Genomic DNA, 6,701 nt, shown 5'->3' with positions numbered 1-6,701 from the left:
CAATACCCCCACCACATAAAGTAATATCCAAGGAGGAAGCCACAGGATGGCGAAGACTGCAAACAGGCTCCTTCCCAAACTTATACATATTAAACAAGATGTTCCCCACACAGTATAGCGCCAACTGTCCGTGGTGCGGAGCAAAACCAACACTATATCATGTCACATGGGAGTGCGGAAGAAATCAAGCATTCCACAAACACAAAACACCAAGTGCGGAGCAATGGGAGAGCCGGCTCACCAGCTGCGAGCTAGGGGTCCAAAGGGCCCTCATAGCACACGCAAGTGAGGTGGCTCGACTCAGTGGAGCCCTGGACTAGGGGCCCACTCACGGCCAAGGAGGACCCAAGCTTCAAGACGAAGACTTCGTCCTCTACCGCTACTACTTCCTAAAAGAACCAATAAAGTTTTTCATTCATTCATTCTCCCAAAAACTTTCTCCCAGTTACCTTTCTGGGACCAAAATGCTATGATTTGTTTTTGTTGCTGCTGAACACCCTCGAAAAAACGTTTCTAGGCCATTAGTGGGTGCACTGCCCTTTTGCTTGCGTTTCTGAGTCCTGCCTCTACGACCTGGAAATGTTGGATAAATGTTGTACTGGGACTGGGACATTCCATCCTTTCTGGGCGCACATGGGGAGGTACGTTGTTTTCTGGGTAGTCAGGTTCGACGCCAAGGTGCTCCATCAGGTCAATTCCAAGGTCAAAGTCGAGATAGTTGGTGTAATAGCCACTGGTGTCGCTGCTATAGCTGACGTATATAAAGGTACCAGAGTGCTTATAAAATGGGAAAAAATGTATCAGAGCGTGTAGAGATACAGCGCGGGCTTAGGCAAGGATGTCCTCTGTCTCCTTTGTTGTTCATGTTGTACCTGCAAGGGTTGGAGACCAAGCTAGAGAGGAGTGGATTATGCTTCAACCTTTCTTTTTTTCAAGCATGAAAAACTGATTAAATAATCATTACCGGGACTAATATACGCCGATGATATAGTGCTAATGGCTGACAACAAGGAAGATATACAGAAGTTGATAGACATATGTGGTATAGAGGGAGATTAGGTTTCAAGTTTAGTAAGGAAAAATCTGCAGTCAGGATATTTAATGATCCGGTTGGCGAGCATAGAATACAGGAGTTCAAGCTAGAAGTAGTGGATGAGTACAAGTATCTTGGGGTGTGGATAAATAACTGTGATGAGTATCTGACAGAGCATGAAAAATATGTAATGAATAAAGGTAGTAGGAATGTAGCTGTCATGAGAAATAGGGCACTGCGGAATTACAATAGGTATGAAGTGGTAAGAGGGATCTTGAAAGTGGTGATGGTTCCTAGCCTGACTTTCGGTAATGCGGACCTGTGCATGAAACCAGATGTTCAAGCAAGGTTAGATATTAAACAACGTAGCGTAGGGAGGCTAGCTTTGGGAGCACATGGCAATACACCAAATCAGGGGGTACAGGGCGACATGAGATGGGCGTTGTTCGAGAGCAGAGAAGCTAGCAGTAAGGTAGCATTTGAGGAGCTATTGAGAAAAATGGGGAAAAAGCAGTGGGCTAGGAAAGTTTTCAGATACCTGTATATAAGGAATGTTGATACAAAATGGAGAAAGCGAACTATAAAATTGGCAAGCAAATATCTGGACAGCAGTAAAGGGGCAAATCAGCAATTATCGGTTAAGAAAAACATTAAAGAAACCGAGAGAGCTCTGTCGAAAACAAGGATGCTGACGAAATCAGCACTGGGAACATACAAGATTTTTAAGCAGGAAATTGCCAAAGAAATATCTATGGTAATTGTAGGGAAAACTCTGTTGTTTGAGGCCAGGAACGGAGTTTTGCGGACTAAGACATATAGAGTCAGGTACCACGAGATAGACACGTTGTGCGTTGCGTGCGGAGAGGAGGAGGAAACGGCTGAACACTTGATACTTTTCTGTAAAGGGCTTCATCCTTCAGTGGAAAGCAGCGGGGCTGATTTATCCAAGGCATTGGGGTTTAAGGACAGTGAAGGAAAAGTAGATTTTAAGCGGGTAGAAATAACTAAGCGAAGGTTATCTGATTGGAAGCTAAAAACAAGATAAGAGTAAAATTTCATAAGTCGTGGCTAGGTGGCTTGAGCCACCGCCCGATTTAAAGGGTTCAGCCGTATCCATCCATCCATCCATCCATCCATCCATCCATCCATCCATCCATCCATCCATCCATCCATCCATCCATCCATCCATCCATCCATCCATCCATCCATCCATCCATCCATCCATCCATCCATCCATCCGTCCGTCCATCCGTCCGTCCGTCCGTCCGTACGTCCATCCATCCATCCATCCATCCATCCATCCATCCATCCATCCATCCATCCATCCATCCATCCATCCATCCATCCATCCATCCATCCATCCATCCATCCATCCATCCTTCCATACGTACATACATACATACATACATACATACATACATACATACATACATACATACATACATACATACATACATACATACATACATACATACATACATACATACATACATACATACATACATACATACATACATACATACATACATACATACATACATACATACATATAAAAGCGGAGGATCAAGAAGTCGAGGGGTATATAAGCGCGTGTGTGCGCGCTCACTGCCAGATGCCTGGGGCGATGGAGGAAGATGAATATCCTGCCTTAGCCGAGCGCCGAGAAGCCATGGTCGTGAAGTTTATGTCGTTTCGAAGCATGCAAGATGTTTAACGAATAAAAAAATGCCTACTGCTGTATGTGTCTCAGTATGGCCATCTATGGAAACCGCCAGTGTGCTCGACCACAAAGGTTGCCAGGGGGATGCAGCTTTTCGCTTTCGCCCAGGGTTAACCAGAGCTAATCACCCAGAAATATTTTTACCTTTCCCTCAAGGAAAACATAGCTTCATTCTAACGTTGACCATAGCATGCATCTTCCTCAGTTTCCGAATGTCGCGTTCGTTGAACGAGCCAAGCAAAACCAAGCACTGGCTGGCCGTTGCCAGTGGTTGTTTTCTGGCGGAAGTGGTCCACGTCAGCGTACGCCAGCCATTGCGCTGCCTTCGCCGTTCTAGTCTTCGTCTCACCCACAGCCAGTTACCCTGAGGTGTTTTTGCGGGAGTCTTACCCAGACAACGCTTCACAGCGGCTCCTGTAGTGGCTCGAGTGACCCTTCTCCCTGCCGGGTGTCCTCGTGCGGCTGCCCCACTCCACAGCGGCTATGGCGGTATGTCCGTCTCTCGAAGCACTCGCCTCCCTCCTCACCCCTCTCCATTGGTTCATAGTGTACACTTCAGCGTCGTCCGACTTTGAAGCGGTATTTTCGCTACTAGAGGTAACGGGCTGAGATCGCCGTGTACTTGTCATGATCGATCTTCAAGGCTCAGCCAAGGTCAAGTTTTCAGTTCATAAGTTTGGAGAACCAGTCAATAAAAATCGTCACACCACCGGTCAAGCCATTGAAAAGGTCAAGGTCATTTCATGGCCATAATGGTCGCCAAGGTCAGGTCAAGGTAAGCCACAATTGGGTCACGTGATCGGCTCGGCTCGCCAAGGAGACGAATCGGGGCGTTTACGTGATAGGGCGTGACGTCGCGCCCTCCTTAACCGAGTACATGAGGGAAGGAGCGCCGGCACGCCTAGGCACGAAGCACACGTGCAATGTTCACTTGCTAGGCCCTGACGTCACGGCATCCTAAATCGAGTACATACCGGAATCATAATAGCAGAAAAAGAGGAGCCCTCGCCAAAAAAGAAAAAAATGGAGAAACAAAGACGTTTCGGGACCCGTACGGTTCCCTTGTTCACAACTGCAGCGGATGGGCGAAGGTGGTGACTTATGTACGGTGCAGGTGTGCATAATGAGCATGAAGATTGCCCCTCGTCCTCGTTCTGTTTAAAACATGTGGTGTCGTTTGGATGTGAAGTGATTCTAGAAGTAGGAGGGACGATAAATACTTCTCCGTCGCGATGACTGAGGCGTTGTTCCAATCGGTGGCATGTGATGCCGCTTGATAGTGTTCTGACGAGGCATTTTCTTTCGTGCCGCCTTTGGCGACGTCATTTTGATGTTTTTCGTTAGAATTGCCTGCGCTGTGGAGCAGGCGCAGTCCGCAAGATTGACTCCGGTAAGCGGGAAGAAGCTTGTTTCCCTGCCTTCGGGGTCCTTTCGAAGCGTTGCGGAAAGAAACTCAAACCTTGACTTCCCCTGAAATGCATGCCTTGAAAAGGCTCCAAGAGAACGAAGACATTGTCGTCCTGCCTGCTGACAAGGGGAATTCAACCGTCGTTCTCAACCAATCGGACTACATCCAAAAAATGACGATGCTCTCCAGGACGAGGTGACATACGAAAAAGTGAGACGTGACCCCGCAAAGAAGGTAGAGACAGGGCTTCAAAGACTACTTTCCGACGTCTTCAAGTTCATCCCACCAGAGATCAAGCACCTCTACTGCTGTGCCAAAACGGTTCGGCACCTGCTATATACGGCCTGCCTAAGGTGAACAAACCGGACGTACCACTACGCCCTATCGTAGTAGACTTTACGCGCTCTGCTTTGCACGCGCTCTCCGGATGCTTGCATCAAGTGCTTCGCCCTCTGGTTGAAAGAACAACGACGTATGTAAAGGACTCCTCCCACTTCGTCAACAAGTTTATGGATGCCACTATAGACGACGAGGATGTCCAAGTCTCTTTCGACGTAAAGTCAATGTTTACGTCAGTCCCAGCAGACTTCGCAGTTTCATTCTGCAAACGCCTTTTAGAAAATGGCGCCTCGCTCGCTTCACTTACGCTTTTGAGGTTGTTGGCCTTTGTCCTCTGCTCGAATTCTGCTTGCGCAACACATATTTTGTCTTCAAGAAGCTGCACTACAAACAACTGTTTGTTAAAGCCATGGGTGCTTTCGTCTCTGTCGTGTTCTCAAACATTGTTCAAGAACGCATTGCAGTAGAGGCACTTGGTTCATTTCATCCAGCCCCTAAACTGTTTCTCCGGTACGTCGATGACTGCTTCTGTGTGATTCGCCGACAGGATTCAAGCCGTTTCCTTGAGCACCTGAACTCCTTTCAGCCGACAATTCAATTCACCAAAGAAGAACAGAATGCAGCCATTCCCTTCTTGGACGTGCTTGTGCAAATAACAAGCAATGGGCTCGCAACGTGCGTGTGCCGCAAGCCCCCTCACACTGGCCTGTATCTGAGTTTTCATTCGGCGCACCCTGTCGCGCATATACGCTCCGTTGCATCTGCACTTTTCGGCCGCGCTTTCCGCCTTTGTTCAAGCCAGAGGACACTCAGATCCGAACTAAAAATTGTGAGGAGGGATCTTGCCAATAACGGGTACCCGAAAATTATGATAATGACTGCACAACGCCGCTGTTCACGTCGAAATGTAGAAACAACGGCCACCGAAAAAAGAAGCAAGCAGACAAGCATTCACTACGCTCCAGGAGTGAGCATCCGAGGACGCGCTTGCTTGCTTTATTCTACTAGCGGGAAAAAAAGTTTGGTGAAAAGTGTTTCGCTGACGCGCGAAACGAACAAAGCACCTCACTTGTTCTCTCCAGTTCGTGCTATCGTTTTGGCTCTGCCGCGCCATGACCCACTGGCAATACGTTTTAAAGGGCGCAGCAGTCATCACTGTCGCGTACGTGCAGCGAGAAGAACGGGTCTGGTAGGATGCGCGCCTCTGCATAGTGTTGCGAGATTTAGCGAAGACGTCTAATTTCATGTTTTGTTTATGAACAACTTTGGTGCGTATCGCATCGTTTTGCTGGACCTGCTCAAGACACTGAGCGGCTGAATGTATCCAGCTTCCATCTATGCCTGTAGAATTTTCCTAGCTGTTTGTGGCTAAACACAGCCCAGGTCATATACATGCAAGGAATGGAACGCCGCTTACCGTTTGTGCTCGTTGAGCTTTCTAAGTGGCGGAAGTGCACAAGGTCTAAGCAACCGAGCGGCGCCATTTGCAAGCAGGCGCCTCCGGTGGCGTCCCATCGTTGTCATGACAAGAAGGGCTGTGCACACATATCTGGTGCTTATAAATAATTTTTATCTTGTAAGAAACATAACTTGTAAAAACAATCCGCAACATTCGCTAAGTTTTCTTGAAACCGCGACATATCGCCGGACATGACGTACAGGCGCTCACAGCCAATCCTGCGTCGCTCCTCTGTGTGTTCAAGCGGATGGAATAGCGCCACCGGGTTTCGAGCCGCGGTCCTCCTGAATATTTGGCGGAGGGTAACGGACGCAACAGGAGCGTAGTTTCCACGGGAACAACCGGGAGGGTACTTGGGATGGAAGCAGAATGAGAGTTACCGCGGAAGAACGAGGGTGTGGCGAACCACCTTCCAACCGAGGAAGGTGGCGCTGCGAAAGTCAATGCCGACGCCGATTCCGACGATGATGAAGGTGGGAAATTGAAAAATATACATAATAAATCCTAATGTTTTAAAATTTTTGACTACACGAACACTACAGCGTGAGTTATTTTAAAGTACGCCCAGAAAAGCTTATTGTTCAGATCTGACCAGACAGCGCACCGTCTTCAGAATATTTCACGTAGAAAACCCAGATATCGCCAAAATGCGGCCGTTTCCTGAAGCGACGAGGTTTCACTGCAAACTGTTGCTCGATGAGCAATAAGTTAGGCATTTCGGGAATTAGTTACACATTCTTAC

This window comes from Amblyomma americanum, chromosome 4 (assembly GCF_052857255.1).
Source record: "Amblyomma americanum isolate KBUSLIRL-KWMA chromosome 4, ASM5285725v1, whole genome shotgun sequence".
NCBI lineage: Eukaryota > Metazoa > Arthropoda > Arachnida > Ixodida > Ixodidae > Amblyomma > Amblyomma americanum.
Note: the sequence above shows the minus strand (reverse complement) of the source record.